This window comes from Apium graveolens, chromosome 10, assembly GCF_009905375.1.
Source record: "Apium graveolens cultivar Ventura chromosome 10, ASM990537v1, whole genome shotgun sequence".
In the NCBI taxonomy this organism is placed as follows: Eukaryota; Viridiplantae; Streptophyta; class Magnoliopsida; order Apiales; family Apiaceae; genus Apium; species Apium graveolens.
The window spans coordinates 33767871-33785916 of record NC_133656.1 but is presented as its reverse complement, the minus strand read 5'-3'; the positions used below and the strand labels follow the sequence as shown (position 1 = coordinate 33785916).

The following is an 18046-nucleotide window of genomic DNA, read 5'->3' as shown; positions in this document are numbered from 1 at the left end:
CCATATCCGTATCCATATCTGAAAATATAAAACCGTATACGAATTCAGATCCGTATCCGCGAATTTTAGGGAAAAATATCTGTATCCGTATCCGCCGAATATTATCCGGATACGGATAATATCCGGATCCATTTTTCCAAACATAACCCAAAATTAAAAATACATTCCAAGACTAATTAAAAAATAGTTTTTGAACCATTCAACAGCAAATGTATAATTTTTAATTTAACAATATACTTAACGGAAGTTGTGGCATTCAAACCAAAGTTTTAGAACAAAATATCACTACTAAGTATTACAATCAGTCTATTAAAAAACCTAACTGCATGTCTGCAATAATTGTTTAAGAAGAAACAATAGTAGTATTTCTCTGCCCAGCCCCACAATCAGCACACTCTTTCTAATTTCTCCAGTAAAAGTAGAACCTGAAAAATGTTTATGTTAGGTCCCAATGTGTTTGTAGAAGGGGGGTTGAATACAAACGTTACCAAATAATCGAATAAAATGCGGAATAAAAAATGTGAAACAAAATTCAAGTTAAATAAAAATATTATTAAACTTGAAAGGTGTTACAACAACTGTATCGATTACAAGGTATTAATCTCAAATCAATTATCACAAATCTAGAATAAATTCGACATGAACTTTTTCTATTTTTGCAATAATTAGAATCAAATGCTAAACGCGATTTGAGATTAAGTTCTAGGGATTTTGATCCGCTAGATTGTTACACAAGAACAAGATAAATAATTCTAGTGGTTTGGATTTAACATTAACAAACTAGAAATTGATCTTGAATTTCTGCAGAGAAGATGATTTTATATTTCAAGGCGGCTGCTCTTTTGTTCTTGACTTGTGTGTTGGATGATAATTGAAAGAAGGTCTTCTGCTTCTTTTTAATCAACAAAATCAATAGAATTGAATTGGCATGACAATCCTATAGCTGGCAAGACTTTCGGTAGGACAATTGAATGAACTAGCAAGACAATCTGAATGAACTAGCATGACAATCAGAATGAACTAGCATGACAATCAGAATGAACTAGCAAGACAATTATCCTCCTAGAGTAACTTTCGGTATGACAATGGAAAATGGCCTAGCATGACAATCGGTATGACAATCCAGATTGTCATGCTAGTTCATTTCCATTTGTCTTGCTGATTTAAGATTTGAATTTAATCCAATTAAACTTCTGAAAATTCCTAAAATTAATTCAGAATTAATTAATCAATTAATTCAATTAATAAATAAATTATTCTTCACAGATATAATTTATTTTCTTAATTAAATTAGATGAATTAATTAATTAATAGAGAATTAATTCTAGTCTTGAGCAGCAACCATTCTTCTGCAAATCTTCTGAAAATCACTGAAAATTATGAATCAATTCCACCACTTCAACGTTGACACTCGATGTACTGTCTGGTTCATGAGTGACTAACTTCCGTGACGTTTCTTCATGTCTTGACTCTGACACTTTGATTTTCTTCAGATTAAATCCTTGTAATTAATTGATACTCTGACGAGATCTCTGTCACTTGATTAAATCCACGATCTTGACTTATATCACTGAGGCATGATCAATTTCTTGAACTTCTTCCAGTAAATTAATTCCTCAAGTCTGTAGATGAACCTTGTCTCTGAATCCTTTGACAGATATTACTTTGCGAGATCTCTCTGATGGTAGTTCCACTATTTACTTATTACATTCTTATTTGAGTTGAGTTGAATCCTCGAATATACAAATAGGTCTATGACATATGACTTACAATCTCCCCCTATTTGTTTGTTAGACAATAACACACAAATACCTAGAGGATAACTCAACTAACAAATAAGAAAAAGATATAAACATACATGCAAAGTAAATAGCAGAAAAGCTCTGGACTAGATTTAACATTTTCCAGATTCCAAGTAGATGTTCCTCTAGACTGAACATATCTTCAAGTAGTTCCATCTTCATTTGTACAACCACATTTCCTGTTGAGAAGCCCATATCTCTTGCTTCTCCCCCTATGAGAATCAACTGATTAAAGAAGATCACCTTCGTTTTACCACCTCTCCCGTACAATAGGATCCGCAGATAAAAACCAATGGTACTCCCCTAACAGCTTTTTCCCTTACTAGGAAATCACCCTGTGTTTACCACCTCTCCCGTACAATAGGATCCGTAGTTACAAACAACAATGGTGTGGTGTAGTGTACATGTAGGATCTTTTTCTTCCTCCCTGCTATTTCTTCCCCTTAGTTGAGGAATCCTCCAAACTATTACTTAAGCTTTTATCTCCCCCTTAAAGAAGGAATGTATGCCGTCGTCTGAAGGAGTTCTCATATATCACTTGGTTGGAAAAGAAATAACAAGTAGTTTCTCTTTCTACCTCACTGTGAGTGTGTGATTCTATTTAGTGTACCTCACATGTGTTTCACTCTTCTCTCCACTCGTGTTTACACTCTTTCTCACAAGTGTATCACTCTTCTCTCATAGCTCCATAATCCAGCTGTACCTGCAAGGAAAATCACCTTAGCCATCCTTAAAGGAGGTCACAGGTGGTGCAATGGGAGTTCACAAATCCCCATCCTTGTTAAACTCGTCAGATGAATCTGAGTCATAATTTACAAGTTGCTAGTTTCCCTTTTAGGGTTCCAGATTTGAATTCTGGGAAGGTAAACAATGATCCAAAGAATTTAGCATAAAGATCAAGGTTCCCTTCTAATGTCTGTGAAGACATTTCCTTGTGACTCATCAGGTAATATCTGAATCATTGTCAACAAGTTGCCGATCTGCACCTATGTCAGATCCACTATCCGCAGATGCATCCAGGGGATTTAAGCCTGGGGAGGTAGACACTGACCACTGACATATGGCTTTTGGATCAGTATCCTCTCCTAACACCTGTAAAGGCAATTGGTCCATTAACGAACCTTGAACAATCGAATCTGACCTTAAAATGGTCGAAACTCTTGTTTCCGTCAACTCATCCTTTGTGTGTGTAACCTTTCCTTGTGCATCAAGAATTGTTTATATTTGAGGTGGTGACACTACATCGGATACCTTGGCCGACAGGCAAAATTCAATAGACTCACCCTGTTGAGAGAATGAATCTAGTAACTGTTTTTGTGCCTTTTCAGCCATTACATCTTTTTGAGAAGATGTATGGGGGCTAGCAGTTGTCTCGGTTTAAATACTACTCATCTATGTAGGAGACAGAGCTACTGGGTTGACTACAAAACCTTCTTTATGTGGTGCACTAGGCACTATCTCCCTCACGCTCATTCATACTACATTTAGTGGTAAGAGAGTGTTGGTTGGTTCTGTTTTTGTGTTTGTCTTTACAGTCTGGGATAGACGTTGTGGGTTTTCAACCTCATGACTGTCAATGAAAGAAAGTCATTGGAGACTGAACCTGTATCATTAAACATATGGCAATAGAGAGAAAATGATTTACAATAGTGATTTCAAAAGATTTTACATGAAATAAGAAATCACTAATGTAGAAAGAAGTTTAATTTTTGTTTTTCAAAATGAATGAGTTTTTGATAAAACATTGATCACTTAGGGTAAAGTCTAAGTAATTCTCATTCATGTCAAAAGCTTACAAATATCTGCAACATAATGTTAACAACATATCATTGACCGATACTTGTCAAGTACTTTAGATACTAATTGTTATGTTGCATAATCAATATACCACTGCACATATAAAACAATATGATTGTGCTTAGTGATAAGATAGTTATTAATATGACGACTCTACTTATTCACATAAAATTATAACTTCTGTTAGAGTGCCATACCATGTCCTTGATGATTGCTTGAGCAGTATACTAGTTCATACCAACCTGAAGTGAGATTGTGAAGAAGAGATTGCATAGTCCAATAGATATGCAGCTGCAAAGTCCATGAACTGTGGTGTACTGACTTCCTCTGTTAACTCACCAATCAGGAGTACACTTGTACACATCTTACTAGAGTACAATTCCAAGTGTAATGTGCAGCAGGTGCTTGATATGTCGTAATATTCCCAAGTCTCGTCACTGGTGCTATATGTTGGATACTGCTTCCTGATAATAACCTAGCACAATATACAAAATTACAATGATAACATTCCCAGCTTGCAAACAGCCATATCCCTCAGATAAACCTTTGCTGTTATCTCCAAAGGTAACCAGGGGGCCAGCTTTCTCAATCCATATTTGATAGCAGGGCTCTATCTCCGGTCATATGTCTTGATGATCCACTGTCAAGAATCCACACTACCGGTTACACCTGTTTAATGCCCTGCACTTCAAATGGATTAGACCTTCTTCGGAACCCAAACTTGGTTGGGCCCGGCATACTTGTAGAACTGTCCTTTATCAGGCAAAACAACATTTTTAATTTTAATTGTCTCAACTTTCTCAATGACTGAACATTTGACCTTGTAAACAGCCTTAACAAATTTCTGTTTAAGCTTAGGCACAAATGTCTCCTTTCTAGCCTTAGAAGGACTAGCAGTCTTAGACCTATCATGCTTCTTGTTATTCACATGCTGACGAGGAGTAGTCTTATCATTAGACACATGCTTACCATTAAAATAAGCATACATCATATTAAAAGCACAAGACATACAATTAGCAACACCACATGCTTTATGAGAGTGATTACAGCAGGAAATTTATGCATGGTAGACATGGCATTATTGTTATCCAACTCATGTGTGTCTGAGTTAGTCTCAGTTGCTTTCACAACTTTGACTGGAACTTTCGACTCACTTGACTTGGAAACAATCTTCTCATTAGCATGATCCTCAGCACGTATTTCTTCTTGAATAATAGAAGAGGTCGCATCAAATGGTTCATCAATTGATGCTTTATAGAGGGGTTCATCAACACCCTTAAGCACATGTGGTACTTCCCTCCCTTTAGCACATACATGAGGAGGGGAGTTTATGCCTAATTCTCCAATAGCAGCATTGTAATCATAACCTATTCCAGATGTTTGATTAACAGCTTGCTTACTGTAGAACTCTTTAGCCTTCGAACAAGAATTGAAGTAGGCTCTAACCTTAGTCTCAAGACCGGTGATCTTGTCTTTGAGAATAGTTTCGAGTTTTCTATAACAGTCAACTCTATTCTCTAGAAAAGATACCTGTTCTTTTAATTTGTCTTGATTAATGTGCACAAGTCTTAATTCATTGACCTCTTTCTCAAGGTCTGTGATCTGTAAACTTAACAGTTCATTATCACGACGTGCACAATCTAAGTTACCTCTTAGATGATAAACCATTTCAGCATCAGAAAGTTTTACCTCTATTCTTGACGATGAAGCTTTTCCATCAATAGCCATAAGAGCAAGATTTCCTTCATCTTCATCTTCACTGTCAGTATCATCCCAGCTTCTTCCCTTTGCCAGATAAGCCCTTTCAGAGTTCTTTCTTACTTGCTTTGGCTTCCTACATTCTGTGGCAAAGTGTCCCAACTCATTGCAGTTATAGCATCTAATGGTGCTTCGATCAACCATCCCTGTTTTGTACCCACCACTGCTGGTATTAGAGGATGAAGATCCACCTTTCTGGAATTTGTTGTAGTTGGACTTGTACTTAAGCTTGGGATTCCTCCTGAATCTGACATGGGAGAATCTCTTGACAATTTGGGCCATTGATTCATCTTCCAATTGCTCCAGCTCTTCCAAGGAATAAAAATCATCACTTGATTGATTTGTAGTAGGAGGATCATATTCTGCTACTAACTCATTTTCCTCACCCTTGGAAAACTGTACCATTCTTTCTAACTGTTGAGATTGTTGTTGTTGTTGACCTTCAGCTACAAGTGCATTAGATGTGCTGACCATTCTATCCTTCCCATAGACTTCCTTCTGTTGAATCTGCTCCAACTCATAAGTTTTTAACACTCCATAGAGCCTGTCCAAAGAAATCTCACTCAGATCTCTAGCTTCTCTAATGGCAGTGATTCTATGTTCAAGATGAGCTGGCAGTGTTAAAAGGAACTTTTTGTTGACCTCCCTGATTGAATAATACTTTCCATTGATGTTCAGGTTATTGATCAACGCATTGTACCTCTCAAACACTTCAGTAATTCCTTCTCCTGGATTTGATTTGAAATGTTCATATTCAGAGGTTAGGATTTCCAACTTGTTCTCCCTAACTTCCTCTGTGCCTTCATTAATCACCTCAATAGTTTCCCACATGTGTTTGGAATTTTTACAGTTCATCACATGTCTGTTCATCAAGGGATCAAGGGAATCAATTAATATTAATTGAAGGCTGGCATCCAAGGAGGCTTCTTCCTTCTCAGCAGGAGTAAAATCTTCAGGCTCTTTTGGATAGGTTCTAGCTTCAGTAGTCACCACACCATCTATTATTACCTCCGGTTCAATAACCATCGGAGTTTTTATACCCTTCTTTAACAAGTTTGAATATTTGGGATTTGCAACTTGTAAGAATAATAGCATCTTCTTCTTCCACATGATATAATTCTCTTTATCAAATTATGGAATTTTAACGGTTCCAACTTTATGTGAAGTCATTATGAATTTTTGAATAAATAAAAATTCAAGGAGTTGAAAAATCACAAAAGTCTAGGATCTTGATTTGTTCGTTAATCAGAAGGCTCTGATACCAATTGTTAGGTCCCAATGTGTTTGTAGAAGGGGGGTTGAATACAAACGTTACCAAATAATCGAATAAAATGCGGAATAAAAAATGTGAAACAAAATTCAAGTTAAATAAAAATATTATTAAACTTGAAAGGTGTTACAACAACTGTATCGATTACAAGGTATTAATCTCAAATCAATTATCACAAATCTAGAATAAATTCGACATGAACTTTTTCTATTTTTGCAATAATTAGAATCAAATGCTAAACGCGATTTGAGATTAAGTTCTAGGGATTTTGATCCGCTAGATTGTTACACAAGAACAAGATAAATAATTCTAGTGGTTTGGATTTAACATTAACAAACTAGAAATTGATCTTGAATTTCTGCAGAGAAGATGATTTTATATTTCAAGGCGGCTGCTCTTTTGTTCTTGACTTGTGTGTTGGATGATAATTGAAAGAAGGTCTTCTGCTTCTTTTTAATCAACAAAATCAATAGAATTGAATTGGCATGACAATCCTATAGCTGGCAAGACTTTCGGTAGGACAATTGAATGAACTAGCAAGACAATCTGAATGAACTAGCATGACAATCAGAATGAACTAGCATGACAATCAGAATGAACTAGCAAGACAATTATCCTCCTAGAGTAACTTTCGGTATGACAATGGAAAATGGCCTAGCATGACAATCGGTATGACAATCCAGATTGTCATGCTAGTTCATTTCCATTTGTCTTGCTGATTTAAGATTTGAATTTAATCCAATTAAACTTCTGAAAATTCCTAAAATTAATTCAGAATTAATTAATCAATTAATTCAATTAATAAATAAATTATTCTTCGCAGATATAATTTATTTTCTTAATTAAATTAGATGAATTAATTAATTAATAGAGAATTAATTCTAGTCTTGAGCAGCAACCATTCTTCTGCAAATCTTCTGAAAATCACTGAAAATTATGAATCAATTCCACCACTTCAACGTTGACACTCGATGTACTGTCTGGTTCATGAGTGACTAACTTCCGTGACGTTTCTTCATGTCTTGACTCTGACACTTTGATTTTCTTCAGATTAAATCCTTGTAATTAATTGATACTCTGACGAGATCTCTGTCACTTGATTAAATCCACGATCTTGACTTATATCACTGAGGCATGATCAATTTCTTGAACTTCTTCCAGTGAATTAATTCCTCAAGTCTGTAGATGAACCTTGTCTCTGAATCCTTTGACAGATATTACTTTGCGAGATCTCTCTGATGGTAGTTCCACTATTTACTTATTACATTCTTATTTGAGTTGAGTTGAATCCTCGAATATACAAATAGGTCTATGACATATGACTTACAGTTTACAAATATGAAACAACATTAGCAAATACTATTTTTTAATTAAGTTAAATATGCATACAAAAAATTAGTTATAAAGTTAAATATTTTTCAAAAGCCTAACTAGAATTTTTTAATTTTCTAATTATGTTCCTTTCTGCCCATATGGACCTAATAAAAATACTTTGTAAATGTAACAATCTACTAAAATCAATATATCAGAAATGTATTACTAACTTACATGATATTAAATTATGCAACAACTACCCTTGTTCAAGGAAAAAAATGACAAATAAAAGTATTACTAACTTACCTGATATTACAAGGATGATTATGATTTTTATAATTTACAGAAGAAATCTAAAACCAGGTGATTAGTTATCAAACATTAACACTAACAAAGAAGATCACACACTTGGTTTTGTAGCCCATCATGTCCTTCCCAAGCTCAAAGACATTGTCCTTGGTTCTGAGATCCTCTATATTTGACCCCTTAAAGCCAATCTTGCAAGCTTCTTTTAAATAAAACTGCATATAAAATAGGTAACTATTAGTGGTGCATGCGCAGGTATCTAGCTCCCCAAATGAATGCAACTATGCTTTATACTAGGGTTGAGCATTTTTACAGGGGTTTTTTACATAGACCTGATACAAGCTTAATCTGAATCAAACACCATTGTAAAATAAAAAAATATATATTATTCAAATTTCACCTTACCAATAAGAAATTAGCTAACCACTTAAAAAAAATAACAAATAGTATATTAAGAATAGTCTCTTGAAACAAGAAAACAGGAAAAATGTTAAAACCTCAACAAAAAAAAGTCCGGTTACTATCTGTCTGATCGAATGCATGTCTGCAAAGAGATATGGATCTTTATGACTAACCTTTCGCTAGAAAATATTGGTACTGATACTTCTAATACCCCTGGAAATAATCATAGGGAACAATTAGATTAGTGCAAGAATAGTATGTTAACAAGTTTAGGTTGTAATAGAAGTACAACAAAAGATAAAGAAGACAGACCCAACTAAGTAACACTATTCACAAGTTAAAAACTTAAACTGTTTTCAACTGTATTAATTCCAGGAGAGGCTCATTCGTAATCATCCACATACAGAACACAAATCCATGTCAGCATATCTTCAAGATAATAAACAACATCATAAACATGTGTGTACTCTTATAAATATGACATTGTGTTTGCAGAAGTTAGGTGCACCGAGTCAAAATTAAGTCACTAATCACTATTCATCTAATAAGAAAAACAGATTCAAAGAAAAAATGTTAATGGAACAGAGAATAATTATTGCAATGTTCTGATCACATTTGACATGATCACATAGGCAGCGGTACCAAAACATCTTATTGCAATGTAACTGAATTAATTGATATTGAAGATGCAGGAATAACACACCTATTTTGTAAAATGCATAATGTATAATAAAATAATGCAAAATATAGAATGCATATAAAGAAAATGATCAGACCTGTTTATCAGAAGTCTAAATCCCAGTCATGGTAGCAACTTGAACCATCCTCAGCAACTTTGTCAGATTGATCTAAAACAAATTTAAAGAATTACAATAATTTCAATCGATTCATAATATAAAAATAAGTTATTAACAACATACCATTCTTAATATCCGGGAGACAATCTTTGACACACATTAAAGTTTCAATCGATTCACAATGTAGAGAGGATCGAGTGTTCGTGATAATTCTTCGATACTTGCTAAAAGAACTCTCGGATGCAACGGAAGAAGTCGGTATAGCTAGTATATCTTGCACCATACGTGAAAGTATTGGAAATTTAGGACCATTAAGTTTCCACCAATGTAGAATGTCAAATTCAGATTCGCTATCCATCGGAAACAAGCTTTCTTTCAAATATTCATCCAATTCGCTTCTTCTTGCGTTCTCCACCAAATTACCACTTGCCACAAAATCTTGGAAACCGCCCAACCATTCTCCACCTAGTGAGCTTCCAATCATTCCACCAATTCCCGAACGAGTACTTTCCACCACTTCCCGAACGAGTACTTTCCACAAGACCACTACTTTTTTCAAATTTCTCAGAATATTCATTAAAAATCTGTGATAAAAACTCATGAATCTGATCTATATAAAAATCAGCTCTGAAATCATACACACCCTTGTATGTATATGAAATAATTGCCATCTTATATCTAGGATCGAGAATAACCGCAACCATTAACAACTTATTGCATTCATCCCAATACTTGTCAAATTTAAGTTGCATTTTTGAACCCATCAAACTAATCCAATCATCACTAGATTCAGCCCACAATTTAATGCTTCTTCGAATTTGAATCACATCAAAAAAATACAAATTAGCAGTTGGTTATTTAGTGGCTGAATGCTTTTTTGTTATATGTGAAAAGATCTTCAAACACTCACATAATTTCTTCCCATTTTCCCACTCAATTTCACTAGGAAAACATTTATATTCAGAGTCTAATTCTTTTGGACGTTCAATAGCAGGACGGAGTTCTAAAGAAGCGACAAGCATTTCATATGTTAAGTTCCAACGGGTGTCAACATCTAAGGGAATACGTAGCCTAGTGTTGAGTTTGGTTTGCGACAAAGCAATAATGAACTTCTCATCTCTTTGGGCAGAAGATCCAATATATTTTGCTATTTTTTGAATTTTCTCAATTAATTGATCTAGCAATTCTAATCCACTCTTCACGATCAAATTAAGGATATGTGGCACACACCGCATATGAAACATGTCACCATTATGAACTAGTGCTTTCTTTCCATTTAACCATGTCTTAATACCCGAAAGCATCCCCAAATTATTAGAAGCATTATCAACAACAACCGAAGATAACTTATTATCAATATTCCACTCTAATATTCTCTCTTTTAGCCACTCACTTAGATTAACACCATGATGTGGGTAAGGAACTACACAGAAGGCAATAATTCTTTTATGTAAAACCCAAGCATCATCAATATAGTGACAAGGGACACAAAAGTAGGATCGTTGTTGATGCTTGGGTTTCCACCCATTGGTAGTAAGGCTAACTCTAGAATTCAGATTTTCAATTTCCTTATATATACGCTCTTTCTCGGCCGATACACACTTACCAAATCAGATTTTACTGTATTTCTAGACCGGTGCTTGTAAGAAGGTATTACGTAAGAAATCCAAAGACGAAAATACTCATATTCAGCCATTAAAAATGGCAGATCATGTTTAGCAACCATTTTAGCATACAAATTTCTTTCTATAGCTTGATCAAATTTATGAACTCCTAATTTGGGTTGAGAATCCTGACTATTAATTTGTTTTCCTTAAAGCTTTTGAGACACCGAAACTTTTACTATTCTCATTTGACATTTTTCCGCGTGATTTTTTAAATGATTTGTCCCGTCTTTACTTGCCCCACTAAAAGGAGCATGACAATACTTACAAATAGCATCAATTTTCTGCGTACCTTCTTTGGTTTCACTGGTAATACGATTAAAGTGTTCCCAAACAGCTGATGTCAATACTCTTGGTTTCTTTGCTGCTGGTTTTTCCTTTTTTTGGCTAGCATTAACTTCTTCTGAAGTTATAGTGCAATCCTGATCACTTTTAGAAACATTTGCAGCACATTTCGTTTATACCATGCCAACTGAATTAGATGATGCTGAACCACAAGTATTTCTTATAATTGTAGAGAATAAACATCATACTTTGGAATTTTCGGTAATACAAAAATTAAAACAAAAGATATACAAACATAATTGCACACTATAGTTTATATATCAAAATTCAAACATTCAAACTCGTCGAAAAACAACCTAAAATAGAAAAAAGTAGAATAAGATTCTAAGAACTAACTTGTTCCATTATTCGAGTATTTAGTATTTAGCTAGGGTGTGTGAATTGGAAAACTCAACTGTAGTACTTAGATTTGCAACCCAATCAAACAAGAAACAAATCATCAATTGTTAGATTAAAAAATAAGAATAAAATCAGATTACATATCATATTAAGAAAAATTAAATCAATATATGAATATACCTTATATGACTAATTGAATATGTCTATATCCGTTTCCGTATCCGCAATCCCCGGATTCGAATACGGATAATATGTGACGGCCTCAACCCCGGGGTCAGGAGTTGACGTCACTAAACACAATTGCTAAAAACATAAACAACAGAATTATTATTAAAATATACTAATTTGACCCCGAACCAAGAACCGATCTAGGTTCAAGTATAATTCAGGTTCTCATTATTACAAACTCTTTATTCAACATCTAAGACACACTAACTTTATTCAGCAACAGGAACAGAACTGTAATCATGATATCAATATTTCATAATGAAAATTAAAGGTAACTGGATATCACTATTTAGCATGTTTTGTTAATACCAGAGTCCAATTTTAGCATGCTAATCACTTTATAAAACCGCGGTATCAACCAATTATACTCTTATATAATTCACAAATCCCAATCAGATACATAGCGGATATGTGAAGACAGCTGATCAGGCTATCAACACCAGACGGCTCTAACTGCCATCCCATTTACCTGTTCCGGAACTCAGAGACTAGCTAGGTCTCTGACCTGCTGGACTAATCGGTTTTATAATGCGCGCAACCGAATTAGCCTCTTACGCTACCTCAATAGGCCTACTCTGGCCCCAATGTATCCAATATCTGACCGTTTTATCCAGTTTTCAAAACACTTGTACCTATCTCATTTTCAAAATCATTTAATTAACCAGCACACATATAAAATCCGTTTCGCAATTCATTTCATTTGAGACAGGTACCTTTCAAAGTTACTTTTCCCCGAAACAATTCGAAAACAATGATTTTATAACTACAGGGGATACGTAACTTAAAACATTTCTGTTCCATTACGAGAATAAAACATTTAGCTATTCATATACACTGAACCATAAAAGAATGGTCAGGGGTACTTGCCTTGCAACGCTTTACAAACCCTAAGTAGCTTTCACGCTGACTTTGATCCTGGAATAACTCGACTGGGATCTACAATTAAAGAATACCCTAATTAGTTATACCAACATGCTTGATATCCTCAAATCCTAATAACCCAAATCCGACAACCCGACTCGTATTATTATTATACATATAATCATGTAATCACATCTCTCGACATAAATAGGGGTAACACGTAAAATATAATTATGTACCATTACAATTATATTTTTAGAAAATTTTGGCAGCAACTTCTTTATTTATAAGACTACCCGTCGCTAATAATCGACGTCAACAATTCTCAACAATCCACAACATTATTCCACCATTTATATAACGTACATCCCAACACCAATCAAAATTAGTTATTTAAATCCAAACATATTTTACATAATTATTTTATTTTATTTATTTATAGAATTTAGGACTCAGAACATCGTCATCACCGTCCGCTCGTAGCGAGTCATCGCGGTACGGCGACAAAATTTCTGGGGTACCCGATAATTCGAATTCCAACCAAAAATTTCACCGATTTTTTTAGAATTATTTTTATTGCACAATATTTTATTTCACAAAATCAGTCAACAAAAATCCCTGCAATAACACAAATTAATTCATATTAATCCAACTGCCCAATAATTAAGCCCATAATTAGAGCCAACTGGCAGGCCCAATAATAGGCCCAACAGAATCCAACACAATCGAGCCCAACAGAATCCAACATAGGGAAACAGCACAACACAGGACCAACACGACCACAGCACACACGCGCCGTGACTCGTGCGCACACACCGCAAACAACACACACAACTCACACACACAAAAATAGTTTTAAAATTCTCCGAATAATACGAACTTAAAAAAATATAAATTTCATAATTTTTAAAGATTCCCATAATTAAATATGGATTTTAGCATTTAACACACTTAGAAAATCATTTAAAAATGAATAATTAACAAAATATTAATTTCTCAATTTTATAAAGTCCTAAAAATAATTATTGAAATTATAAAATTAGAAAACCAAATTTAAAAAAAAAATAACCCAAATATTTATGGAATTAAAATTACAATAAAGTCACATTTACAAGTAAAATAAAATCACATAACTCATCAATAAATCACATAATTCCAATCCCACATATCAACAAATCATAATTAATTAAATAACAATCAATAACCGCTGCCAAAATCAATACACATCTTTTATTTATTTACTTAAACTTTTATTACACTTCCAAATATTAGAAATAAAATAAAAATCCACGAGTCGTTATATTCTTTCCCCCTTAAAAAGATTCTGTCCGCAGAATCTAACTCAACTAAACAAATGAGGATATTTATCAAGCATGTCTGACTCTAATTCCCAGATTTCTCCACAAAATTTTTACTATAGGAATTGAGTTATTCCTAAGGACTCGTTCCTTACGGCCTAGAAATTGAATCGGTTGTTCTACATAGGACAAATCTGGTTGAAGCTCAATTGGTTCATATTCTATAATTTGATTCGAATTAGGGACATAGGGCTTCAACATAGATACGTGGAACACATTATGAATGTGCTGCCACTACGGTGGTAACGCTATCTCATAAGCGACCTTTCCCACTCTCTTCAAAACCTCAAAGGGTCCTATAAATCTAGGGCTAAGTTTACCCTTCTGACCAAATCGTACTGACCCTTTCCAAGGCGATACTTTTAGTAACACCAAAGCTCCTATCTCAAAGTCCATGTCTTTCCTATGCAAATCTGCGTATTTTCTTTGTCTATTTTGAGCTGCTTCCAATCTTTTCCGAATCAACACTATGGCATCTCTAGTCTGCTGAACCAACTTAGGGCCTAACACTTTCTTTTCTCCTACCTCATCCCAATACAATGGTGATCTACACTTTCGTCCATACAAAGCTTCATAAGGTGGCATCCCTATACTGGCATGGTAGCTGTTATTATACGAGAACTCAATCAAAGGTAGGTGCTCGTCCCAATTACCCTTAAAATCTAGAACACAGACTCTCAATATATCCTCTATGGTCTGAATCGTTCTCTCACTTTGGTCGTCCGTCTGAGGGTGATAGGCGGTGCTCATATTCAATTTCGTTCCTAGGCACTCTTGGAATTTAGTCCAGAACCTGGAATTAAATCTAGGGTCTCGATCCGACACTATAGAAACAGGAACTCCATGTTTGGTAACTATCTCATCCAAGTATAACTTCACTAGCCTTTCCAACGAATACCTCTCATTAATCAGAAGGAAATGCGCCGACTTAGTCAATCTATCAATGATTACCCAAATAGCATCATAATTCGCTCTCGTCTTTGGCAATCCCACTACAAAATCCATAGCAATGTCTTCCCATTTCCATTGAGGAATCTCCAGAGGTTGTAACAATCCACTCGGTCGTTGATGCTCTACTTTCACCATCTGACACACGTGACATTTACTTACCCAATTGGCAATATCCTTCTTCATTCCTGGCCACCAAAAATTTCTCTTCAAATCCTGGTACATCTTGGTACTACCAGGGTGAATAAAAAACCTAGAGTTATGTGCTTTCTGCAATACTTCGTTCTTCAACTCTGTTACATCGGGAATCCAAACTCTGGACGAAAACCTATGTAAACCTTAACTATCTTTTTGAGTACACAACTCTTCTCCTGTCAAAGTATCCAACTCTTGTTCCATAACTCCTTCTTGACATCTTCTAATCTTTTCCATCAAGGCCGGCTGGAAAGTAATTTCATATAGTTGCTCTTGACTTCCGTTAGATCCTTGAACTTCAATTTCCATTCTTTCCAAGTCTCGTGCCAATTCCTCAGCAATCTTAACCATATTCAATCTTTCCTTCCCACTTAAGGCATCAGCCACTACATTGGCTTTACCTGGGTGATAATTAATCGAACAATCATAGTCCTTAATCAACTCCAACCATCTTCTCTGCCTCATGTTCATATCTTTCTGCGTAAATATGTACTTCAGGCTCTTATGGTCTGTATAAATGTCGCATTTCTCGCCATACAAGTAGTGACGCCATAACTTTAAAGCAAATACTATAGCCGCCAATTCAAGGTCATGAACCGGATATTTTTGCTCGTGAGGCTTTAGTTGTCTGGAGGCATAAGCAATCACTTTGTCATGCTGCATTAACACACAACCCAGTCCTTTCAAAGAAGCATCACTATAGATTACAAAGTTTCCCGTCTCATCTGGTAATGCTAACACTGGAGTCGTCACTAGTCTTCGTTTTAACTCCTGGAAACTCTCTTCACATTTTTCCGTCCAAACGAACTTCTCCTTCTTCCTGGTCAACTTAGTTAGTGGGGATGCAATCTTCGAGAAATCTTTCACAAACCTTCGATAATATCCTGCTAATCCAAGAAAACTCCTTATTTCCGTTAGTGTTTTCGGTTGCTCCCATTTTGATACGGCTTCAATCTTTACCGGGTCTACTTTGATACCTTCTTTACTTATTACGTGACCAAGGAACTGTACTTCCGTCAGCCAAAACTCACACTTAGAAAACTTGGCATACAATTTCTTTTCTCTTAACTTTTGAAGGGCAATCTGCAGATGCACTGCATGATATTCTGGATTCTTCGAATATATGAGGATGTCATCAATAAATACAATAACAAATTTATCCAAATACTCCTTATATACCCTATTCATCAAATCCATGAAAGCTGCTGGCGCATTCGTCAATCCAAACGACATCACTAGAAACTCATAATGGTCATACCTTGATCGAAATGCAGTTTTGGAAATATCTTCCGGCCTTATCTTCAGTTGGTGGTAGCCAGATCTTAAATCAATCTTTGAGAAGTAACATGCGCCTTTAAGCTGATCAAACAAATCATCGATTCGTGGAAAGGGATACTTATTCTTTATTGTCAGCTTGTTTAACTCTCTATAATCAATGCACAATCTCATGCTTCCATACTTTTTCTTCACAAATAACACTAGAGCACCCCACAGGGAAACACTGGGTCGAATAACTCCTTTATCCAATAATTCCTGAAGTTGCTTAGCCAATTCTTTCATTTCCATTGGGGCCATTCTGTATGGAGCCTTAGAAACTGGTTCGGCTCCAGGTACCAAATCAATGGAAAACTCTATCTCACGATCAGGTGGCAATGGTAATTCTTCTGGAAAAACATCAGGGAATTCTCTTACTATAGAGATTTCATCCAAAATAGGGGTCTCTTTCTTCGTATCCACTACATGAGCCAAGTACACTTCACATCCTTGTCTCAACAATCTTTTTGCTTGCATCACTGAGAGAAACTTCCTATCTTGCCTCTACCCTTGGTAACTGATCCTTCTATTATCTGAGGTGTACAAAACAACTCTCTTTTTCTTACAATCAATATTTGCCTTATATTGAGACAACCAATCCATACCTAAAATAACATCAAAGTCTCCCAACTCGAAGGGTATTAAGTCAACAGGGAACATATACCCCAAAATCTCTAGGAAACAACTAGGACAAAATTGTCCTACAGGTACTTTATCTTTATTAGCCACTTCTATAGTTAGAGGTTCATCTAAGTCTACTAACATTAATTGCATTTTATTCATACAATTCACAGATATAAAATATTCGGACGCTCCTGAATCAAACAAAATGTTAACAGGTACGGAATTTAGAGTAAGCGTACCTGCAACCATATCAGAATCATGAACTGGAGACTTCTGGGTCATCTTAAATGTCCTAGCTCTCGCAGTACTGGTTGATGGTCCTTGGGACACACTCTTTCCAACATTACCTTGAGTCACTGACTTGCAATTCCTAGCTATGTGTCCCACTTTGCCGCAACTAAAACAAGTAACTCCTTGAATCTCAGACTTACACTCCGTGGAATAGTGACCTTTCTGTCCACACTTAAAATAATTAACATTCTCTCGGCACTGTCCACTGTGCTTTTTCCCACACGTCTTACAATCAACCACTGGCTTACTCATCCTCGTCGGGGCAGAGTTAACTGATGTTGTACCAGGCTTAACTTGGGGAAAGTTCTGCCCTTTAAACTTTTTATTCTTATTCCTTCCAAATCAACGCTGAAACTTCCAACTCGCTATTCCTGATTCTGATCGAGCGGGTCCACTTTCAAATTTCCTTTTCTTCTCACCCTGCTCTTTTGCA

At 35.4% G+C, this 18046-nt stretch overlaps 1 long non-coding RNA gene across 1 annotated transcript; it reads right to left on the bottom strand.

Moving 5' to 3' along the window:
• Window positions 1–323: 323 nt before the first annotated feature.
• LOC141689936 (uncharacterized) lies at window positions 324–9549 on the bottom strand. Its single transcript, XR_012562602.1, has 3 exons — window positions 9426–9549; window positions 8350–8462; window positions 324–425 (listed from the first exon to the last, which is right to left on the bottom strand). It is a non-coding gene; the product is annotated as an uncharacterized LOC141689936 (long non-coding RNA).
• Window positions 9550–18046: the final 8497 nt, after the last annotated feature.